The sequence below is a fragment of the Zalophus californianus genome, chromosome 5 (assembly GCF_009762305.2).
Source record: "Zalophus californianus isolate mZalCal1 chromosome 5, mZalCal1.pri.v2, whole genome shotgun sequence".
Lineage (NCBI taxonomy): Eukaryota > Metazoa > Chordata > Mammalia > Carnivora > Otariidae > Zalophus > Zalophus californianus.
In genome coordinates, this window is record NC_045599.1 from 18,902,151 (window position 1) to 18,927,762 (window position 25,612).

General features: G+C 40.7%; 1 pseudogene; it reads left to right on the forward strand.

Moving 5' to 3' along the window:
- The first annotated feature begins 23,623 nt into the window (after positions 1 to 23,623).
- LOC113928613 lies at positions 23,624 to 25,389 on the forward strand (annotated as a pseudogene).
- The last annotated feature ends 223 nt before the right edge of the window (positions 25,390 to 25,612 follow it).

A 25,612-nucleotide genomic window follows, 5' to 3' on the forward strand; every position in this document is an offset into this window, starting at 1 on the left:
GTAACACAGAAGGGTCTTTCTGCAACCCTGGGGGATAATTATCTCTAGACTGAGCACTGCTTTAGTGCCGTCTACAATCTCTTAAAAATAAGATCCAAATAGCTGAAGCTGTTTCCAAATAACTTAAATGAGTCCCAGAACAAAGTTCAAGAATATCTATGGGAATACAAAATATCCAGCAACCAACAGGAAGAAAATAAAGTCTGGCATCCAGTAAAAAATTACCAGGTATACAAAGAAGCAGAAAAATATGACCCCTAATAATAATAAAAAGCACTCAATCAAAACAGATGCAGACTTTTCCCCGTTTCTCCTGCTGCCTTCAACTACAAACCATGGACAGTATACATAAAACAAACAGACTCTGAAAGGCAAAAACAAGAAAGCAGACCAGCTACAGAACTGACGCCCCAAGGAACAACTGTGCCTCGTATATCCTGGACTTGTTGCTGAACAGCGACAAGCCCAACATACCAACATGTGCAAACAAACAAAAAAAATGTTCAACAAAAGTCTCCTTTTTCTAGCCAGATCATGAAAGGGGCAGCATAGCGAGACAGAAAACTTTCAACAACAACCTCTCTACTCCAGCCAGACATCACAGATAAAAACTACGACCCCACCAAAACTACACTAGCAAGGGCCCAGTGGAAAGCTGAGGTTTCCAACGTTGTAAGATACCACAACACCCTTGTTGGGGGCAGTATCAGAGAAGGCCAAGGAGGGAACCAGGTTTTTCATCCTGACCAACCAGTAACAAATCTACCTCTCATCATGTCTCCAGAGATCAGGTGGGAAGCTAAAACAGAGAGAACAAACAAAAACCAAAATATAAAATGGCAGACTTAAACCCTGACATATCAATAATTACATTAAATTTAAGTGGTTTAAACTCATTATTTAAAAGACAGAGACTGACAGTAGATTAAAAAAAAAAAAATCAAACAACTATGCTGTCTCCAAGAAACTCACTCCAAATATAATGACATAGTCAGGCTGGAAGTAAATGGCTATTAAAAATATGTCATGTAAACATTAATAAAGAGTGGTTACCTTAATATCAAATAAAGTAACTTTTCAGAGGAAAAAAAACTCACCAGCCCCAAGGAGAAACATTACATAATGATAAAAGGGTCAAAGTACAAAGAAGACTTATGTACCAAACAACAGAGCTGCAAAATATATGAAGCAAAACTGATCAAACTAAAAGATTAGATGAACCCACAATGAATACATCAACACTGTGCTCTCAACAGTGGACAGAGCAGCTACACAGAAAATTAGCAAGATTACAGAAGAACTCAACACCAACAGGATCAAATCAATCTTTACAAAACACTCCACCCAAGAAGAGCAGATTACACATGTTTTTCAAGTGTCCATGGAATATATACCAAGATAAACCGTATCTTGGCCCACAAATGTAAAAGAATTATAAATGCCAAGTGCGTTATCCAACCATAATGGAACAAAAATAGAAATATCTCCCAACACTTGTAAGCTAAACAACTCATTTCTGTATAATCTATGGGTCAAGTAGGAAGACTCAAAGGGAAGCTTAAAAACCTGGAAATAGGTAAATTACACCTTTTTCTTATCATTTAAATCTTTGTAGCAGACAATTGTTTAAAGGAAAATAAAAAGATTGTAGCGGGTCTTTTAACATATGTAATAATAAGCTACATGACAAGAACAACACGAGGGTTGGGATAGGAGAAATCCAAGTATACTACTGTATATGGATGATATAGCCACCAACAAGGATGAATTTGGAAATAACTCTGCAGAATAAAAGAAGTCAGACAAAAAAGTACATACTGTATGATTCCATTTATATAACATTTTAGGAAACATAAACTACTGTATAGAGATGGAAGATAAATCAGTGGTTATGTGATGACGAACAGAGGCAGTGGAGAGATAACAAAAGGGCACAAAGAAATGTATGCAATTGATGGGTACGTTCACTACTTTCACTGCAGTGGTAATGGACAAGTGTACAACTATGTCAAAACTTACACGATTACATACTTTAATTTTGTGTAGTTTATTTCATGTCAATTACACTCCAATAAAAAAATTTTAAGAATATAAAAATAAAAATATAGAAATCACCTGAGGTTACATCATTTGATCTTCGTATATGTATTTGCTTATTCACTTACCGCTTTTAAATTTGAGCAATCATAATTTTTGTTCACTTTTAAAGATTTTGGCATTTGCCGGCAGAAAGTTATGCTTTTCTACTTCTCTATAATTAGACTGTAGTCTGTGTGGCTCCTCTGAGTATGTCCAAAGGATGCATACACGATAATGGGCACAGCCAAGGCAGGGCATAAACAATTCAAATGCCGCCAGGGATCAACATCAGCTGCACATTCTTTGGCTGTTATTTTTAAGTAAATAAAATTAACGTGAATACTGAAGTGTCTCTGTCTTTGAACGTGGATCTCCAATGTGGATCTCCAATGTGGATATGAAACTTTTATCCAGTGCCAAATAATGAAGTGGAAACTGGCTTCCCAAAATTGTTTTTACTTGTAAGATTTCAAGCAGATATATTTCCATGGTTGTTAACTATCAGTTTCTGGGCATTCTGCCATAATTTTGAGACAGCTGAGAAAAGTGATTTTTAAAGTGTGGTCCACAGCCTATTGGAAATCTTCAAAGGGCTTCTGGTTGGTTCATAAAATCAATGAAAGGACAAATCACAGGAAACTGTGGGCACTTAAGTGTTTTTCTCAATTGCAGATTTAGATCTGCATTACAAGTCACAAAAGTAAACATGCTCTTCCCCTATAGCCTTAGGTTAATAAAAAAAAAACAACAACAACAACCTCAAATCGGATCTAAAGGGGCTGATTAATTATGAGTAGCCACTTCGGCATTTTTTTCTTCAAAATATTCTGCAAACTGTACCAAAACCATCTGATGAAGTTGTAAAAACTTAAAATGCAGATTCCCGCTTCCCACCCAAATCTACCATATTGGATATGTTTGGGATGAGGCCAGGAATCTATACGTTTGACTAACATCCTAATGACCAAGAACTTGGTGTCCATAAGTTATCCGCATCTGGATCCAGCCCACTTGAGTCACAAAACGTATTCCATGAAACTAAGAACATACTCCTCCTCTGTTTGTGGACTGTTTTCTTGGCAATAACTTCTTTTATTCTTCCATTTATCTTTGTCATTGGTGAACTGAGCTACAAGTACAATTTTAAGATCAAATTTAAAGATGACCAAGAAAACCACGGAACTTCTGAGAAGTGGTATGAAGGATGAATGAGGAAGCATTCAAGCTTGTGTTTTTGTCAGTTTTGATGAACCAAAGTACTATTTTTAGATGGCAATAACAAAATTCGTTTCTGGTGGTAAAAATAATTATGAAGGATTACAGTGGGGGAAAAAAAGTAATGATTATAAACCTGAAACCCCCTATTTTGTCACTGAAACCATTGTTTCTGTAACGTAATGTTTATTGTGAGAAATTTGATAACACAACTCTAACAGAACAGATTGTACAGAAAGATTGTTCCCAAAGATTCCTAGGCCTTTATGGACTTAAAACAATGAGAAATGTAGGGCCAGGAGAGGACATGGACCACAGATAAAGAATCTCTAGATTCTAGAGCTAGAGATTCTTTATCTAGAATCTCTAGATTCTGCAGATGGCCAGCTTTCTAGAGATTACTTCAATTTGGATAGCTAGAGTGTCTCATTCATAACAAATTAAATTCAGTTAGCACTGTAATAACCTACTGGGTATTCCTTGGGATAAATAAGAGATGATGTGGTTACTACAACTAGACAAAGGGCATGTATACACAACAGCTGAATTAAAATACAGCTATAAATGGAGCACATCCTCAACACTAGGAGAAAGTGATGGGTCCACATGGGTTCAGCCTTGCTAGCATACCACAACCAGTGAGGGGAGAAGAGGTGGCCAGTTTGAAAGGAATAACCCTGGATTTGAAAGACTGGACTGTATCCAGCACCGGTCTCAACGTGGGAGGGTCTCAAGGTGTGAGCTTCCAATTCTGGCCACTCTTGTGGTGCTAACATCTGAACTTCAAGTTGCCCCTGCCTCAGTGAGTCATGTCTGCAAGGAAGAGCCAGCTAGCCCCTAATAGAAGGAGAGTAAGGCCTGGCCTGTGAGTTGCGAAGGGCTGGCTGTTTCTGTGTGAAACTTACTAAGCGCTTCCCTGCTATTTCATAAACGAGAACATTAGTAAGCCAAGTAAAACAGTGTATTTACCGTGATTTAAAGAAGTCACAGAAAGAAGCCAAAGAGTAGATGTGAGGATTAAAGTCACATGGATAGAAATTACTGGGATGGGAGCCTCCCACAGGAGTCCATACTCTTCTCGATCTTGATGCTCTGTTCCCCCTTTCTCATCCCCAAAAGATTTTTGGACTTGATGTGAAAAGATAGCACATTCGCAGGACATCCTCACCACCACCTCTTCCCACGTCAAAACGTTTGTCTACCTCAATTGCTATTACTTCCTTGTAGTCATCCTGCTCCATCCGCTTCACTGGAAAAAAAATCACTCTCTGCCTCTGCTTTGTTCCTCATAGATTGTGCACCTCTTTTACAGCACATGTCCATTTCATGATTAACTTGTGCCTGTCTGCCCCCCTTCAGTAAACTCCTAAAGAATAACATCCATGTTTGATGATCTTTGTACTGCCTGTAGCATCAAGCACATTATCTTGCACAGAACCGGCATTTTATAATGTCGAGTCAACTGAATTTAAAGGAGTTCTAAAATGATCATGGAATTCTCAGAGTCAATACAGTTAGCCAGATAAAACAATGGATCTTTAGTCTGATTTTTTTTTAACAATCATAGAAAATATCTCCCAAGTGGATAAGAGAGTTACCCCAATCTCAAAAGGGATCTAGCTAGAATGGAACTGACTACATGGTGCTGCTGGTATATTTAAATGCGTTTGCAAAGCATGATTCAAGAGTATCATCCTCTCCATCCTGAGAGCTCAGAATACATTACTTTATATTCATATACAGAGGCCATAACATCTTCTTACAATCACGGTCTTTTTTTACCCTTCTCCCATTTTGACTTATAGCTAGAAAGTGTTTGATGGAATAATTTAAGCTTAGATGAACAGTCTTAATTGATGTTTAATCTCCAAATGATCAGAGATCTATTCAAAGGCCTACTGTTCTGCCATATTTTATGGTGGGAATGCGTAACTAAACATCTGTCCATAAACAGACACGCTAAGTAAGGAAAATAGAAATAGATATATTTTGGAAACTTGATAAAACTCTATTTATATAGGGAAACATTTGAATAATACCATTAGTGGAGTCAACTTTACAATGGTCAAATCTTTTGATCCCTTCCCTCCCAGTTAGCTAAATACATAGACTTATATTCGAAGATACGCATATAGAGGTAACACAGCTGGTTTCCATGCTATGGCCATCTGTGCATTATATGTATATACGAGTGTATAAAGCATACCTGTCCTGCATATAACCCACCTCTGGGGAAGTCCTATTTATTACTTTTCTCAAATGTACAGATCAGCTAGACAATTTAGAGGTTAATAGTGAGGAATTGGTAATTTAGGAATGATTAACAGTATCTTCAGCTATAATTTCAAAATCTGAACACTGCTAGGATCTAGGGAGCAATTTTATTGGCCATTAAAATGTTCTTAAGCTGTAAAATAACATAAAGGCTCTACTGATGAGCAGAGCTATTAGTGGTCAGCTTAATTTTAAACAAACTTAAATATATTAATTTTCCTAACAAATATTTAATTATGTATGCTAATGACAGTAAAGTAATTCTGTGGACTGGAGTTATCTAAAGGTCATCAAAGCCTCAGGAGAACGGAAGAATTTTTACTGTGGCTACTTCTCATAACCTGGGGTCAATTTATTTTTCTTAACACAAAAGGCCCATTTTCTTGCCAGCCAAGCCACATGGTAAATTCGAAAATTTCAGTTCAGTTCAACAAATATTCATGAGGTGGCTTCTGCAAAAGGAGTCAGCATCACATCGTGGTTAACAGGGGGCCTCAGGAGCTAAACGCTGGGCCAAATCCTTGTTTTACCACTTCATGCCTGGGGGACTGCTCACTGCTAACGTTACTTCATACCTCTGTGCCTTGGTTTCCACATCTGTAAAATGGGCATGATAGTAATAATACCTATCTCATAGAACAAAATAAGCTTAAACAAAATCATGTGCATGAAGTTCTTTAAAAAGTCTTGATGCTGGAAATGCTTAATTAATTGTACTAGTCAGGGTTCTCCACAAAAACAGAACCAAGAGGATACATAAATTATATTATATATAATATATTCAAATATATATTATATATAATATATTTTATATATTATATATATATATATACCCCTATTATACATTATACTTAAGATATATATAGTACATCTAGATCTAGGTAGACGTGTGTATATATATCCATCACATACATTTATATATATAACATGCACATATTTTATATAAAATATGTATTTTATATATATGGTGATTTATTATGAAGAACTGGCTCATAGTATTATGGAGGCTAAGTCCCATGATGTGCCATCTGCAAGCTGGAAACCCAATAAAGCCAGTAGCGTAATTCAGCACAAGTCCGAAGGCCTAAGAAACAGGGGAGCCATGGTATAAATCCTAGTCTGAAGGTGAGAGAGGGTAAGATGTCCAGGAGGTACGCAGGAAAAATTCCTCTTCTTCCGCTTTTTGTTCTACGGAGGCTCTCAAGAGACTGAGTGATACACACATGCTGGGAAGGATAAGCTACTTTTCGGAGCCCATCATTCAGATGCTAATCTCATCCAGAAACATCTTCACAGACACACCCAGAAATCACGTTTAATCTGGGCACCCCGTGGCTAGTCAACATGTAAGATTAACGATCACAGGAAGGTCAGCTGCTGTGTGCAAGGCACTGTGTTGGGGGCTAGGATGCGGTATGATTACAACACAACTCCCTCCCATAAAACAAGGGAGCTCTGCAAACATCGGGCAAGCAGCCATCATTTTGCCCTTTTCCATAATCCCAACTGGGAGCGCTCTGTCGTGGACAGCTAAGAGGTCGCAATGAGAGATGTTCATTGTATACTCCCCACATGTCATCTGCACAGTGCCAGAGTTATTTAAAAATAGAGAGAGTTTGAGAAAAAGAGCTAATTTGAATGAAAGCCCAAATAGAAATAATTTCCCTTCTGTTGGTGCCCACCAGCTCTCCAGACAGAGACGTTCCCTGGGCATTGTCTTTGCTGGTCTGCTGTTATAATTGGTTTCCAAGTGATGTTGATCCCTCACCAGAAAGTGGCTAGAAAACATGAATTCAATTCTAGTTCCTTTCCCCTTGAGATAAAATTTAAATTTCTAAGTTGAAATTTAAAAGATCAATAGACAATTCCAGGCCAGCGTACCAGTACTCCCATTTCAAAAAGGCTCTTTTTAGTTTTAAGAAGCAGACAGCTTAGGTGAGTGGACCCTATCATTTTCAGAGGGATAATGTGGATTTCAATAGAGTCATGGGGTGGGGGGGGGGAGGCTACAGCAGGCCCAGATAGAAGGGGGGCATCCAGCATTACTTGGGAATCTTCAGAAATTCTGCTTTCTTCCCTCTATCACTCAATAACATCTCTTCCCTTGGTAAGAGAAATCCAAATGTAATTGGCTTAAGCAAACAAAAGGAACCTCTTGTTTCACATTAAAGCAAAAAACAACAACATCCTGATGTAAATGGGACAGCTAGACCACAATTTGATAAATATCATTAGAGTTTCATCTTCACATGGGCTGGGCATGCCGCTCCCTAGCAACCCAAGAGTCCCACCCTGCCAGCTGGGTAACCCATGTAGGAAGCCAGCATGAGCACCTCTCCACCTGCACCATCGCTCTCCTTCTGGACCACGGACCCAACCCTGAACTAACCTCTCGGACCAGGAGGCTGCAATACAGGTCATCTGCCTGTGCTGAGAGCAACACTAGGGTGTGCCAGATCAAAGCACAAGTCTGAAGACACCAGACCCAGGTCTGGACCTCCGTCCCACCCCTTACTACTGTGACATCTGGTAAATTGTTCAGCCAATCTGTGCCTCAGTATCCTCATCTGAAGAATGGAGGCAATCAATTGTACCTATGTCGTCATTTTGTTGCACAAGTAACTGAGCTGATACACGGAAGGCATTTACAACAGAGCCAGATGCCTAGTAACGACTGGCTCAGCCAACATCAGCAGTGCAGCCTACTGGGAGGAAGGGGAGGGCAAGGGGAGAGAGTAGGAATCAGCCAGGACAGCCCTACCAAAAGCACATGGAAGAGAGGAGGGGGAGTCTGAAAAAGCAATCAGTTCCTGGCAAAACAAATAAGCCAACAAAAAAGCTCCCCAGACTAGCAGGTACTTGTCCCTGGTCCCTCCATCAGGCTCTACCATCTGGTTTGTTCCCTGATAGACTCCCACCTACTCTGGGTGCTAGAGAGCCCCTGCAGTGAGTTCATTTCGTGGATGCCCTGCCTGGCTGACATAAACCTAAATGTGGAGCTTCTCTGCTTTTAAAAACAAAGCACTGTGGCATGGTCAAGGTACAGTTCTAGGCTCCCCCCAGCATCTTCCCATCTGTACATCGGGTGGGTAGGTGCGGGACTACAGCAATCATGCCACACTTGAGCGTGTTGGAAGGTGAAAAACCAAACAAAACAAAACCAAGCCTAGGTCAGACATGCGTTGAAAAAATATGATGCTACTCCCTAAAACTTCTTTCCTGCAGAAAATGGATGGCACAGTAGGCATCTCGTGCCAGGCAGGGAGAGAGGAGATGGAAGAGGCAAGGAAGCAAGCGAAGAAAAAGGGAAGCAAAACAAGTCCCCTCGACTTCCTGTTGGGCGGAGTGAGCCCGGCAGGGGCTGTGTGCGCGCGGGGCTGGGGGTGTTCTCAGCTGTGCCGAGCTGATTATAGAAGATGAAAGGGCTTGGCAATTTATTTCATCTCACAGTGAACACTGCTGACAACTGAAAGTGAGGACAGAAGGATTCATTTGTCCAACTTCTGTTTCAAAAAGCAGACTTCAAATGATACCGCAGAGAAAAAGGAGGAAATGCCAGAGTGTAATAAAAACGTCGATTTCTTTTCTTTCTTTCTTTCTTTCTTTCTTTTTTTTTTTAAATACACGAGCTGCAGCATTTGTGTTTTGTAGATGGGCTTGGAAGGCGAAGGGGTTGGCTTTTCGTGGTGCTTATCAATTCCAGGGAAGGAAATGTAAGTCCGCAGGATCAATTACTCATCAGATGGGCCAGCCCTCCCCTCCTCGGCCCCAAGTGCTCACGTGCCTTCAAGCCTCGCGTCCAAAGATGAGTGAGGATGAAAAAAATCCAACCCTGCAGTGTTTAAAAGCTGCTCGGAAAACTGACAGTGGAAAAGATTTCGTGCAGGATCTTTAAGTGAATCAGCAGACACTAGGTGACAGAGAATATATTTTAAATTTTATCATCCTGGTCTGTTAACATTAAGTTCGCCAATCTAGATGTGCCACGTGCATCTATATTGTCGTGTGCGCTTGGAATTTTGAGAGAAAATGTTCTACTTCCTTTTAAAGAAAATATGGTATTATTTTTCATAAACATATTTAGTGTTTGAGAATGAAGGAATATTTCTCATTTCAAAGACTCACATAAATTATTCTGAAATCTAATCTACCTAGCAAAGTGGTCTTATCCCAAAAGATTTATAAAGATGGGTAATATCCCATACTGGCAGCACATTAGTTATTAATGATTAAACACAAATACATATCCAAATGTTGATGACAAAGATAAAGAAATACATTCTGCCCATAATCATTAATATTAAACTCAAGTATCAGTAACAGGAGCACATCATTCTTAAGCAATTCAGTTAAGTCACTGATTCTTTGTGATTTTTATTAGAAATGTGGTTATTTTCACTGTGTATTCGATGTAGGGTTTGGTTTTTTATTGGTGGTGGTGGTGGGTTCTTTTTTTTTTTTTTTAAAGAAATCAGCACATGAACACAAACGGAAAAGATTGTGGCTGAAAAAAATTCACTGAGTCCCTTAGCCACTTTAAAGTATAAATTCAGGAGTTCATTTTTCAACAAATATTTTTGGAGCACCTGCTGTGTGCCCGGCACTGTTTTAGGAACTAAGAATAACAGCTTTTACGAAGAGCTTTGGCTGTTAGGGAGGGCCACTGTGGGAGGCTGTGTAGATTTATCCAGCCCTGCTCTGGGGGTGGGGGGGCACTGTTCACATAAAACTACAATGCAAAGGGACCCCCTGGAGTTGTGCAGTGCATAACCCTGCTTCCAGTTCAATAAAGGAGAAAGAAAATGTGCAAGCAAGCCAAGAGACCAATAGGGAAGAGCTGTGAGTTTCATAAACATAACAACACAGGTAATAATACAGGTAACATTATAAAAAATGACTGGAAGGAGAAAGAGGGGCCATAACACCAGGATTTCAGAGAAAGTTTCTCTCTCTCTCTCTCTCTCACACACACACACACACACACACAATCCTGCCATTTGCAACAACATGGATGAACCTGGAAGACATTATGCTGAGTGAAATAAACCAGACACAGAAAGGCAAATACTTCATGATCTCACTTATATGTTAAATCTAAAAAAGTCAAACTCATAAAAGCACAGGGTTTGGAACGGTGGCTGCCAGGGGCTGAAGGGTGGGGGAAATGAGATGTCCCTCAGAGAATAAACTTTCAGTTATGGGGGGTGAGTAACTGCTGGGGATCTAAGGTACAGCATGGCAAATGTAGCGAACAATACTCTATTGTATAACTGAAATTTGCTAAGAGTTGATCTTCAGTGTTCTCACCACATACACAAACACACACACACACACAATGATAACTATGTAAGGTGTTGGATATGTTCAATTACCTTGATTGAGGTGCTTATTGCCAAAATGTATACATATCTCAAAACATCACATTGTATACTTTAAATATTTGGTGTTTGTTTATTAATTATACTTCAATAAAATGGAGAAAAAAAATAAAAAGAAGTCACATTTAAGCTGAGATTCAGGGATTAGAAAGATCCAGCCTTGTGGATGGACTATCTGAGGAAGAATGTTCTAAGTACCAAAACACAAGAGTTTGTCAGTCCCTGGGGGTCAGAGAGAATATCTGAGCAACTGGAGTGGTGAGCAAGGGGAGAGAGGCAGAAGCAAGGTCAGGGTACAGAAAGGGGCCATTCTTGGGGTGCCTGGGTGGCTCTGTCAGTTAAGCATCCAACTCTTGATTTCGTCTCAGGGTTGTGAGCTCGAGCCCCATGTCAGACTCTGTGCTGGGCGTGGAGCCTGCTTAAGATTCTCTCTCCCTCTGTCTCTCCCACTCTTAAAAAAAAAAAAAAATGAATAAAAGAAAGAAAAGAAAGAAAAAGAGAGAAAAAGAAGAAAGAAAGAAAGAAAGAAAGAAAGAAAGAAGAAAGAAAGAAAGAAAGAAAGAAAGAAAGAAAAGAAAAAGAAAAGAAAGAAAAAGAATAAAGAAAGAGGCCATTCTTCGGAGGGGCTGATGAGTTTGAAATTTTTCTAGGAGCAAAGGAAATAGTCTCTGAAGAGTTTCTTCTATTCAAGACATTGATGCCGGTGTTGCCAATAGCATGAAAGTATCACAGTAATGAAGGTCTTGGTCCCATTCTGAATGATTCAGAGCACTGGATGAAGGAATTTTGAGGTAAGAACAGCTAGGTATAGAGCTAAATTATCATTACATGGAGATTATTGTCCTGAAGTTCTAATTGTAAAGTCATAATGATCCAAATCTTACAGAAGCAAAACTCAAGCCAGGGACACTATGGATTTGTCTGGCTGATTAATTATTTTTCAAATACACTTGGATGCTAAACTGTACATTTTGTCTCTGTTGTAATGAATGGTCTTTAAATGAAACAGCAGACTGAATATACTCAGAGAAGTGTCTGTTACAAGAGCTCGTCCAGGCACCAGCAGGTTCTGAGAAAGCCGACACCCTTGGCTTCACTTATATATAGGTTAAAATTGAGTATAATACTGAGTGCGATACTGAGTACTGAGTATATTCAGTAATATCCCCAGATTATATACAGCCTGATATAGTAGGTTTATTATGTATACCATCATATGCAAAATGTAATCACTTTTCTATACACACTAATATTTATTATTAGAAAGATCACAGGTATCTGGAAGTAGGTAAAGAACAAAAAATCTTAAGCCTATTCTAAAAGAAAGTTGTTAATAAAACTGTGAATGAAGAAATAAACACCCAAACTTCCATTAATTGCCATTCAATAAAAATATGCTATTCACTTGGAATAGTTTGAATGTCTCTCTCTCCTTTTAAGATTTTATTTATTTGAAAGTGCGCAAAAGCGAGAGAGATCACAGAGGAAGAGGGAGAAGCAGAATGGCCGCTGAGTGGAGAGCCCAATGATCATGACCTGAGCCAAAGGCAGACGTTTAATGGACTGAGCCACTCAGGCACCCTGTTTCTTCATTTCTATGACAAAATTTAAGTCTCTCTGATGGAAGGGATGCATGATACTTTATCACATTCTACTAATAAAGAAAAAAATTATTAAAATGTTGCCTTAACATTAGCAACTCCAATCTAGTATATAATATATCGAGCATTATCATAGATATACTCAGTTTGGGGCAGAGATTTCATTTCCATAGGAATAGCCCAGGAGCAGTAAGGACTGCTGTAGAGTGTTTTGATAAAGGCTCTCATAAAATATACTTTCTTAAATTTGCCTTCACCAAAGAGTAAAATCACAGGGAAATGCTTTAAAAATATGACCAAAGATAGGACTTCTGGCTAACCAGAAATGTGAAAAATAAATCTCTGATTCAAGCACACAAGAGTATCAACAAACAAGGATGACAGTTGGGCAGTGTCCCTGGTAAGTTTTCCTTCCCTGCCTTTTTCCTTCTCCTGATGTACAAATTACACACAGTGAAATGCATCTATCTTAAGAATACAGTCGAGAGGCGGAGCAAGATGGTGGAGGAGTAGGAGACCTGGATTTCGTCTGGTCTCAGGAATTCAGCTGAATAGGGATCAAACCATTTTGAACACCTACGAACTCAACAGGAGATCGAAGAGGAGAGTAGCAACAACTCTCTGAACAGAGAAGCGACCACTTACTGGAAGGTAGGACGTGTGGAGAAGTGAATCCGAGGCGATATTCGGGAGGATAGACGGCGGGGGAGGGGCCTCCGTCGGCCGCTTCTGGCAAGTGCTAGAGCCGCGGAGCACAAAATCGGAACTTTTAGAAGTCGGCTCTGCTGAGGGACGTAGCTCCAGTGGCTAAGCAGGGGGAGGAACCCTCGCGGGGCAGTGTGGTCTCAGGACCCTCGGGGTCACAGAAAGACCGGGGGTGCCTGAGTGCGGCAGAACTCACAGGTATCAGAGCAGGGAAGCCGGCTGCAGAGACTGAGCCGAGGCGCGGGCTCTCAGCTCGGGGTTGCCATACACCGTGATCCGCAGCCCAGTCGGGCCACTGCTCCTGCAGCAGGGACCCAACAAGCGGCAGATCCGGGGAGACTCACCTTCCTCCCCCGGGAGGAGCGGCGCGGGAGCGCACCGCAGGGATCTGCTGGGTTTGGAGACTCCACACGGGGTCGGGTGCCAGAGAGAGAAACGGTCGGTCACAGGCCGGGTGAGCACGGAGTGCGGCCGGACACCGGGGACACGGGAGTGACTGCTTTTCTCTGGGGGCGCACTGAGGAGCGGGGCCCCGAGTTCTCGACTCCTCCGGGTGGAGATTGGGAGGCCACCATTTTCACTCTGGTCCTCCAAAGCTGTACCGAGAGCTTGCAGGGAACAAAAGCTCCTGAGAACAAACCCGAGCAGATTACTTAGCCGGACCCGGCAAGGGCAGGGCAATTCAGCCTCCGGCAAAGACATTTGGAAACCACAGCAACGGGCCCTTCCCCCAGAAGATCAGCAGGAACAGCCAGCAAGCCAAGACCAAGTTTACCGATCAAGGAGAACGGGCGAACTCCAGCGCTAGGGGAATACTGCACATAGAATTCATGGCTTTTTTTTTTACCATGATTCATTAGTTCATCAAAGTTAATTTTTGTTAACTTTTTATATTTTTCTTTTTCCCTTTTTCAACCAACATCTTATCAATTTTTTTTTAAAAAAAAAACATTTTTTATTTTTCATTTTTAGACTTATATTTTATCCCTTCATAGTAGTTACCCTTATTTTTGGCATATATATATAAGTTGTTCTCTCTTTAAAATTTTGAGATACAGTTTCTTCTAACAGATCAAAATATACCCTAAATCACTAGTGTATGGCTCTGTTCTAGTCTCCTGCATGATCACATTCTCTCCCTTTTTTCTTTTTTTTTTTCTTAAATCTTCTTTCTTTTTTCAAACTTCTTATCTTACCAAGTCCTTTTATAAAATCTTTTATAATTTTCATCTTTACAGTCATCTTCCATCCCTTCATTGTATCAACCCTTATTTTGTACATATATATCTCTCTTCCTTTAAAATTTTAGGAGGCACTTTTTTCTAACAGACCAAAATACGCCCAAAATCTAGTGTGTGGCACTGATCTATGCACTAGCCTGATCATATTTGATCATATTCTGCTTTTTTTGTATTGTTCTGTTTTTGTTTTTATCTTTTTTTTCTTTTTTTCTTTTCTCTTTCTTTTTTCTTTCTTTCCCTTTCTTTTCCCCTGGTTTCAGGTCTTTTCTGATTTGTATACAGTATATTTGCTGGGGACGTTGTAAACCTGTTAGCATTTTGTTCTCTCATTCATCTATTCTCCTCTGGACAAAATGACAAGACGAAAAAATCACCTCAGCAAAAAGAACAAGAGGTAGTACCGTCAGCCAGGGACCTACTCAATACGGACATTAGTATGATGTCGGACCTAGAGTTCAGAATCATGACTTTAAAGATACTAGCTGGGCTTGAAAAAAGCGTGGAAGTTATTAGAGAAACTCTTTCTAGAGAAATAAACGGACTAAAATCTAACCAAGTCGAAATCAAAAAGGCTATTGATGAGGTCCAATCAAAAATGGGGGCACTAACTGCTAGGATAAATGAGGCAGAAGAGAGAATCAGTGATATAGAAGACCAAATGATGGAAAATAAAGAGGCTGAGAAAAAGAGAGAGAAACAACCACAGGATCACGAGGGCAGAATTCAAGAGATAAGTGATACGATAAGACGAAACAACATTAGAATAATTGGGATCCCAGAAGAAGAAGAAAGAGAGAGAGGGGCAGAAGGTATATTGGAGCAAATAATAGCAGAGAACTTCCCTAATGTGAGGAAGGAAACAGGCATCAAAATCCAGGAGGCACAGAGAACCCCTCTCAAAATCAATAATAATAGGTCAACACCCCGACATCTAATAGTAAAACTTACGAGTCTCAGAGACAAAGAGAAAATCCTGAAAGCAGCTCGGGAGAAGAGATATGTAACCTACAATGGTAAAAATATTAGATTGGCAATAGACCTATCCACAGAGACCTGGCAGGCCAGAAAGGACTGGCAAGATATCTTCAGAGCACTAAACGAGAAAAATATGCAGCCAAGAATACTATATCCAGCTAGGCTGTCATTGAAAATAGAAGGAGAGATAAAAAAACTTCCAAAACAAACAAAAACTAAAGGAATTTGCAAACACGAAACCAGCCCTCCAAGAAATATTGAAAGGGGTCCTCTAAGCAAAGAGAGAGCCTAAAAGCAGCAAAGATCAGAAAGGAACACAGACAACATACAGTTACAGTCACCTTACAGGCAATACAATGGCACTAAATTCATACCTTTCAATAGTTACTCTGAATATAAATGGGCTAAATGCCCCAATCAAAAGACACAGGCTATCAGATTGGATTAAAAAACAAGACCCATCGATATGCTGTCTGCAAGAGACTCATTTTAGACCCAAAGACACCCCCAGATTGAAAGTGAGGGGTGGAAAACCATTTACCATGCTAATGGACACCAAAAGAAAGCTGGGGTGGCAATCCTTATATCAGACAAACTAGATTTCAAAACAAAGACAGTAATAAGAGATGAGGAAGGACACTATATCCTACTTAAAGGGTCTATCCAACAAGAAGATCTAACAATTGTAAATATCTATGCCCCGAACATGGGAGCAGCCAATTATATAAGGCAATTAATAACAAAAGCAAAGAAACACATTGACAACAATACAGTAATAGTGGGGGACTTTAACACCCCCCTGACTGAAATGGACAGATCATCTAAGCAAAAGATCAACAAGGAAATAAAGACTTTAAATGACACACTGGACCAAATGGACTTCACAGACATATTCAGAACATTCCATCCCAAAGCAACGGAATACACATTCTTCTCTAGTGACCATGGAACATTCTCCAGAATAGATCACATCCTAGGTCACAAATCAGGTCTCAACCAGTACCAAAAGATTGGGATCATTCCCTGCATATTTTCAGACCACAATGCTTTGAAACTAGAACTCAATCACAAGAGGAAAGTCGGAAAGAACTCAAATACATGGAGGCTAAAGAGCATCCTACTAAAGAATGAATGGGTCAACCAGGAAATTAAAGAAGAATTAAAAAAATTCATGGAAACCAATGAAAATGAAAACACAACTGTCCAAAATCTTTGGGATACAGCAAAGGCAGTCCTGAGAGGAAAGTATATAGCAATACAAGCCTTTCTCAAGAAACAAGAAAGGTCTCAAATACACAACCTAACCCTACACCTAAAGGAGCTGGGGAAAGAACAGCAAATAAAGCCTAAACCCAGCAGGAGAAGAGAAATAATAAAGATCAGAGCAGAAATCAATGAACTAGAAACCAAAAGAACAGTAGAACAGATCAACGAAACTAGGAGCTGATTCTTTGAAAGAATTAACAAGATTGATAAACCCCTGGCCAGACTGATCCAAAAGAAAAGAGAAATGACCCAAATCAACAAAATCATGAATGAAAGAGGAGAGATCACAACCAACACCAAAGAAATACAAACAATTATAAGAACATATTATGAGCAACTCTATGCCAGCAAATTAGATAACCTGGAAGAAATGGGTGCATTCCTAGAGATGTATCAACTACCAAAATTGAACCAGGAAGAAACAGAAAACCTAAACAGACCTATAACCACTAAGGAAATTGAAGCAGTCATCAAAAATCTCCCAAACAAAAGCCCAGGGCCAGATGGCTTCCCAGGGGAATTCTATCAGACATTTAAAGAAGAATTAATACCTATTCTCCTGAAACTGTTCCAAAAAATAGAAATGGAAGGGAAACTTCCAAATTCATTTTATGAGGCCACCATTACCTTGACCCACAAACCAGAAAAAGACCCCATCTAAAAGGAGAATTACAGACCAATATCCTTGATGAACATGGATGCAAAAATTCTCACCAAAATACTAGCCAATAGGATCCAACAGTACATTAAAAGGATTATTCACCACGACCCAGTGGGATTTATCCCTGGGCTGCAAGGCTGGTTCAACATCCGCAAATCAATCAATGTGATACAATACATTAACAAAAGAAAGAACAAGAATCATATGATCCTCTCAAAAGATGCAGAAAAAGCATTTGACAAAGTACAGCATCCTTTCTTGATCAAAACTCTTCAGAGTATAGGGATAGAGGGTACCTACCTCAATATCATAAAAGCCATCTACGAAAAACCTACAGCAAATATCATTCTCAATGGGGAAAAACTGAGAGCTTTTCCCCTAAGGTCAGGAACGCGGCAGGGATGTCCACTCTCACCACTGCTATTCAACGTAGTATTAGAAGTCCTAGCCACAGCAATCAGACCACAAAAAGAAATCAAAGGCATCCAAATCGGCAAAGAGGAAGTCAAACTCTCACTCTTTGCAGATGATATGATACTGTATGTGGAAAACCCAAAAGACTCCACCCCAAAACTGCTAGAACTCATACAGGAATTAATTCAGTCAAGTAGCAGGCTATAAAATCAATGCACAGAAATCAGTGGCCTTCCTATACACCAACAACAAGACAGAAGAGAGACAAATCAAGGAGTCAATCCCAGTCACAATTGCACCCAAAACCATAAGATACCTAGGAATAAATTTAACCAAGAGGCAAAGGATCTGTACTCAGAAAACTATAAAATACTCAGGAAAGAAATTGAAGAAGACACAAAGAAATGGAAAAACGTTCCATGCTCATGGATTGGGAGAACCAACATTGTGAAGATGTCAATGCTGCCTAGAGCAATCTACACATTCAATGCAATCCCCATCAAAATACCATCCACTTTTTTCAAAGAAATGGAACAAATAATTCTAAAATTTGTATGGAACCAGAAGAGACCCCGAATAGCCAGAGGAATATTGAAAAAGAAAAGCAAAGCTGGCGGCATCACAATTCCGGACTTTCAGCTCTATTACAAAGCTGTCATCATCAAGACAGTATGGTACTGACACAAAAACAGACACATAGATCAATGGAACAGAATCGAGAGCCCAGAAATGGACCCTCAACTCTATGGTCAACTTATCTTTGACAAAGCAGGAAAGAATGTCCAATGGAAAAAAGGCAGTCTCTTCAACAAATGGTGTTGGGAAAATTGGACAGCCACATGCAGAAGAATGAAACTGGACCATTTCCTTACACCACACCCAAAAATAGACTCCAAATGGTTGAAAGACCTAAACATGAGACAGGAGTCCATCCAAATCCTAAAGGAGAACACAGGCAGCAACCTCTTCGACCTCAGCCGCAGCAACTTCTTCCTAGAAACATAGCCAAAGGCACAGGAAGCCAGGGCAAAAATGAACTATTGGGATTTCAACAAGATAAAAAGCTTTTGCACAGCAAAAGAAACAGTCCACAAAACCAAAAGACAACCGACAGAATGGGAGAAAATATTTGCAAATGACAGATCAGATAAAGGGCTAGTATCCAAAATCTATAAAGAACTTATCAAACTCAACATCCAAAGAACAAATAATCCAATCAAGAAATGGGCAGAAGACATGAACAGACATTTTTCCAAAGACATCCAAATGGCCAACAGGCACATGAAAAAGTGCTCCACATCGCTCGGCATCAGGGAAATCCAAATCAAAACCTCAATGAGATACCACCTCACACCAGTCAGAGTGGCTAAAATTAACAAGTCAGGGAACGACAGATATTGGCGGGGATGTGGAGAAAGGGGAACCCTCCTACACTGTTGGTGGGAATGCAAGCTGGTGCAACCACTCTGGAAAACACTATGGAGGTTCCTCAGACAGTTGGAATTAGAGCTACCATATGATCCAGCAATTGCACTACTGGGTATTTACCCCAAAGATACGAATGTAGGGACCCGAAGGGGTACGTGCACCCCAATGTTTATAGCAGCAATGTCCACAATAGCCAAACTGTGGAAAGAGCCAAGATGTCCATCGACAAACGAATGGATAAAGAAGAGGTGGTATATATACACAATGGAATATTATGCAGCCATCAAAAGGAATGAGATCTTGCCATTTGCAACGACGTGGATGGAACTGGAGGGTGTTATGCTTAGAGAAATAAGTCAATCAGAGAAAGACATGTATCATATGACCTCACTGATATGAGGAATTCTTAATCTCAGGAACAAACTGAGTGTTACTGGAGTGGTTGGGGGTGGGAGGGATGGGGTGGCTGGGTGATAGACATTGGGGAGGGTATGTGCTACGGTGAGTGCTGTGAATTGTGCAAGACTGTTGAATCACAGATCTGTACTTCTGAAACAAATAACGCAACATATTTTAAGAAAAAAGAAAAAGAAGAAGATAGCAGGAGAGGAAGAATGAAGGGGAGTAAGCCAGAGGGGGAGACGAACCATGAGAGATGATGGACTCTGAAAAACAAACTGAGGGTTCTAGAGGGGAGGGGGTACGGGGATGGGTTAGCCTGGTGATGGGTATGAAAGAGGGCACATTCTGCGTGGAGCACTGGGTGTTATGAACAAACAATGAATCATGGAACACTACATCAAAAACAAATGATGTAATATAGTGATTAACATAACAATAAAAAATTTAAAAAAAAAGAATACAGTCGAATGCGTGCTGACAAATGTGCACACCCTATAAACAGCAACCACACTGCAGAAACTTCCCTCAGGTCCCTTCCCAATTCATAGCCTCACACTTCTGCTAGAGGCAATCACCCTCCGGCACCACACCTTAATTCTACAACTGTATTACTTAGCAATAAATAACAAACTACCAATAGATACAACAACACGGATCACCCTCCAAAATATCATGAGTAAAAGAAAAAAAAAATCAAAAAAGTAGTACATACCATGTATGTAAAATTCTAGAAAATGTAAGCTCACCTTTAGTGACAGAACAGATCACTAGTTGCCTGGAACCAGGGAGAAGGACCAGCAAGAGGAATTATAAATGGGCAGAAGTCAATTTGGAGGGGTAACTTCATCTATCAAAACTTACTGAATTGTATACCTAAAATATACGTGTTTGTTTTGGTCAGTTATATCTCAATAAAATTTAAAACCCACTTTCAAATGGCAGATCAGTTTGCTAGATAAGAAAAGTTCACCCTGCAAATCATATTGAGCTTTTATGTTCAATAAATAATTAAGCTTTCATAAATTTTTTTTTAATTTGGAAAATGTTTCAGCATTTTTTCTCCAAATACTTTTCTCTAATGCAATCTCTCCCCGCCATCCTATGATATGATTCCAATCCCAGGTATGTTTGGTGTCTTGATATTGTCCTATAATAAAGAGGTCAGTGGCTCTTTTCATCTTTTTTTCCCCTCTGGGCTTTGTTTTGGCTTATTTCTACTGACCTATCTGCAAGCTCACAGATCTTTTCTCATCATCCAATCTGTTGCTCAGACCTCCAGTGAATTTTTCATCTCATTTCTCAAATTTCCACTTGACATCAATTTGCAATCGCAATTTGCAATTCCCATTTGTCTACTCTAAACTCTATGTGTTCAGATTATATCCATCCTTACATTTTTAAAAATATTTACAGTATTCTCCTAAATTCATTTTGACCAGAAGACTCTGGCAAAATTTTCTTTCAGTTCAACTATAAAACAATTGTGATATGTATGATTTTAACCTGAATAGATGACTTCCTTATTCTATGATCTACTACTCAAAGCACAAACACTTTACTCTTTACACCCAAAGCCTCTCCATCCTGTTAATGCAATAGTTTGGACACATCTAAGGTTCTGATAAAAACCCCAAGTATTCACCTGAACACCAGAAGGGCTACAGTCTAAGAGAGACATTAAACTAGAAATAGACCGTCTTCAACATCACTACTTATTAGGGAAATCCAAATTAAAACCACAATGAGATACTACCTTGCGCCTTATTAGAATGGCCATCATCAAGAAAATAAGAGATAAATGCTGGCATGGATGTGGTGAAAAGGGAACCCTTATACACTGCGTACAGTTATGGTAATGTAAATTTGTACAGCCACTACAGGGGAAAACCATATGGAGAATATTCTAAAGATTAAAAAGAACTACCATATGTATATATACACAATGGAATATTATGCAGCCATCAAAAGGAATGAGATCTTGCCATGTGCAATGTGGATGGAACTGGAGGGTGTTATGCTGAGTGAAATAAGTCAATCAGAGAAAGACATGTATCATGTGACCTCACTGATATGAGGAATTCTTAATCTCAGGAAACAAACTGAGGGTTGCTGGAGTGGTGGGGGAGTGGGAGGGATGGGGTGGCTGGGTGATAGACATTGGGGAGGGTATGTGCTATGGTGAGCGCTGTGAATTGTGCAAGACTGTTGAATCACAGACCTGTACCTCTGAAACAAATAATGCAATATATGTTAAGAAAAAAAAAAAGAAGAAGATAACAGGAGGGGAAGAATGAAGGGGAGTAAGTCGGAGGGGGAGACCAACCATGAGAGATGATGGACTCTGAAAAACAAACTGAGGGTTCTAGAGGGGAGGGGGTGGGGGGATGGGCTAGCCTGGTGATGGGTATTGAGAAGGGCACGTTCTGCGTGGAGCACTGGGTGTTATGCACAAACAATGAATCATGGAACACTACATCCAAAACTAATGATGTAATGCATGGTAATTAACATAATAAAAATTTAAAGTATAAAACAAAAAAAGAACTACCATATGGTCTAGAAATTCCATGGGAATATATCCGATGGAAATGAAAACTCTAACTCGAAAAGTCTTTCACCCCCATGTTCATAGCAGCATTATTTACAATAGCCAAGACATGGAAACAACCTGAGTGTCCATCAATGGATGGATAAATAAACTCTGATGCATACAAACACACACACACACACACAGAATATTATTCACCCATTAAAAAAAAAACAAGGAAATTCTACCATTTGTGACAACATGGATAGACATTGAAGTCATCATGCTAAGTGAAATAGACAAAAAAGGCAAATACTGTATGATCTCACTTATACAAAATCTTTAAAAAAGAAAAAGAAACAGAAGAACATCAGATTTGTGGTTACTAAAGATGGAGGCCGGGGGGTTGGAGGAAGGTGGGAGGGTGTTCAAAAGGTACAAACTTTCAGTTTTAAGATAAACAAGTACTATGGGTGTAGCATTTAACAGGATGACTGCAGCTAATATAGGAGAGTTGTTAAGAGGAAATCTTAAGAGCTCCTATTACAAGGATTTTTTCTTTCTTTCTTTCTTTCTTTTCCTTATATTCTATTTATACCGGAAGATAAATGTTAACTGAATCTATTGTGCTAATCATTTCATAATATATGTAAATCAAACCATCAGTTGTATGCCTTAAATTTATGCAGTGATGCAGGTCAATTATTTCTAAATAAAACTGGGGGAAAAACTAAAAAAAAAAAAAAAAGAAAAGAAGAAATCGACCAGCCTTACAAAGAATGAAACCCAGCTGTGAATCAGCTCAATCTGTTTGGATTAAAGTAATCCATGCCTACTCTAATTGCCTGCCAGAAGGTAAAGAAATCCTCTCTAGAGAAAGATAACATTTTTTTCCAGAACCTCTGTAATTTTTATACATAATTTCCATAATTCAATAAAAAATTTCCCAGGTATACAAAATAAAGGATAAGAAACAAAAAGGCAATGAAAACTGATGTACAGGTGACCCAGATACTGGTTTTCAGAAATAGATTTTAACCGTGATTAGTGTATCACAAGTGAGGACAAGATGGAAAAACTGACCAGAAAACTGGAATTTTATATCAAAAGAACAAAAAGTAAATTCTAAGACTAAAAAACAATAATATCGGGAATGCCACCGAGGCCACCCCTCACCCGCCAAAAGAGGTAAAATTAAAACTACTCACAGCAGGTGGTGGTAGCAGGGGCTGAGGTTTCTGCAGGGATGGGAGGGGCAGGTGGAGTCCGAGGGCGTGAGCCGGGAGCCGGGCTGGGGGCAGGGTCCCAATTCACAGATGCTCACCCTGCTGGGGACACCGAGGAGGACGAGCAACTCTTCTGCATGGCTCCGAGTTCAAGTTCATGGACTTCACCCTTCCCAGCCAGACGCAGGTGTTTCCAGGTCCAGAGGTGGCTGCACAGTGCCTCCCGCGCACATGGGCAGTGCAGTGACCCTGACAGTTCCAGGGCAGGTCGGGGCACTCAGGGCATCCTGGGTTACAGGTGTGGCCAAGACTAGCCAGTTGTTTACTGAGTTGAACTTCGAAAAGGTAGATACCTGCTATTCCCGGGATTTCCCAGCTCCTGCAGTTACACAGTACTGCTAGCATGACCTACTGTACTACCAGCAAAAAGTGGGTGTGTAACCCCCATTACAGCCACAATGTAAATCACCTCCTGAGGTGCACAGAGGCGACCCTCTGGAGGGTTATCGTGGCTCCCACAATGTCTTCCTCCACCGCTTCATTACTGCCGAGGCCAACTGGGTCGTGGTGCTGCTGTCTGGACTGCCCCGCGCCCGTCAGAAAAGCCTCAAGTACATCAACGGGGACAGCTCGGAGGGGCAGCCCCTGATCTAGGACCACTGCTTCGGGTGCTGACTAGTCAAGATCCCTTCTGAGCAGGCGCAGCTGTGGGCTGGGCCCATCACCACTCCGCAGATCAATCAACAACTCGGAGTTGCTGCGGTCTGGAAAATCCTTCCACCGGCTTGGAGGAACCAGAGAAGCTGGAGGTGGAGAAGGGCCACAGAGCATCCTCCTGCCATAGAATGCTTCCCAGCACCAGAACAAAGTTGGGCCCCTTGTCCAGGTGCCGGCCAGCTATGATGAGAAACCAAAAAGAGTCCCAGTCTCAGCATAACATCACGATCAGCTGGGACCTAGTCCTTAACAAGAAGACAAATGCCTACTTCGCCCAAGACTGAACATCAATCCTCTGGTGATGAGGATTTAGTCATAATTCGGTTGAGATATGCAACTTACTCAAGGGAACAAGATATGCCTGCCTACAAAAGAAGCGTGGTTGGCATCCCCTCTGGAAAGCGATCAGCCATGTCATCAAGGTCCCTGTTAACTGTGGTGATGACATCACCGCTGAGCTGCAGAGCAGTTTGGGCGGGCCTGTGAAAGGAGATCATAACTTGCAGGTGGATTTCAGGTGGGAGTCAACCTCATTCAACAGGACGCAGAGCATGCTGAAAATGTTTGCCCTGGAGGAGACCTCCACGTGGGGGCTACATCAGCCACCAGCTGGAGGACATTATCATCAGATCTCAGTTGCCCAAGAACTTCACGGCGCAAGGACTCCCCAACCGGAACCACTCTTCAGGTTTATACCATAAAGACCACACAGCAAAGACCGATGAGCCTGATCCAAGATCCACCAGGCACCAGGAAGATGGTTACCTTGGCCACCAGCAACTACTATACCCGGCTGGGCAAAGCAGTGCACCCCTGCTTATCTGTGCTCCAAGTAATAGTCATTAATCTGCTGACCGAGAAGACCTACCAGACCAGGCTGAGAGTCATGCTGTTCTGCATCAGGACTCAGTATCATTTCTGTCCCTGCACAACCCGATCAGGAACATGGACAGCATGCTGAGCTCCAGAAGCTATAGCAACTGAACAAGGAGACCGGGGAGCTGTTTGTTTTCTGCAGAAAAGAAGCCGTACCTGATGCTAAAGCTCACCATGGAGAGTGAGCTGCTCATGACCACAGATATGTGTGGAGGTCTGGGCAACCGAGGCCCATTTTAACCAAGGTGAGCACCCAGGCCACTGAGCTAGAGTGCATGGTCCCCATGGTCCTTGGACTCAACTAGCTCATCTTCATGGGTGACCACTGCCTGCTAGGCTCCATGGTGATGTGCAAAATGGAGCAGAAATCTTTCTCCAGATCTTGTCACAGGTGTGGATCCTAATCTCCAGTTGGCTTGTTTAAACTCTATTTATGGAAGGTTGGCTTGTTTAAACTCCATTTATGGAAGCTTCTGGCATCTCCCAGGTCCACCACCAAGATGTTACAGACAAACTCAGTAAGGATATTTTCCAGTCCTCCTTTGAAAGAATCTTTAAAAAACAGAAAAACCTGAAACACTGTACTTGCTTTAAATGAAAACCCTCTTAGAACGCAAGCAGTGAGCC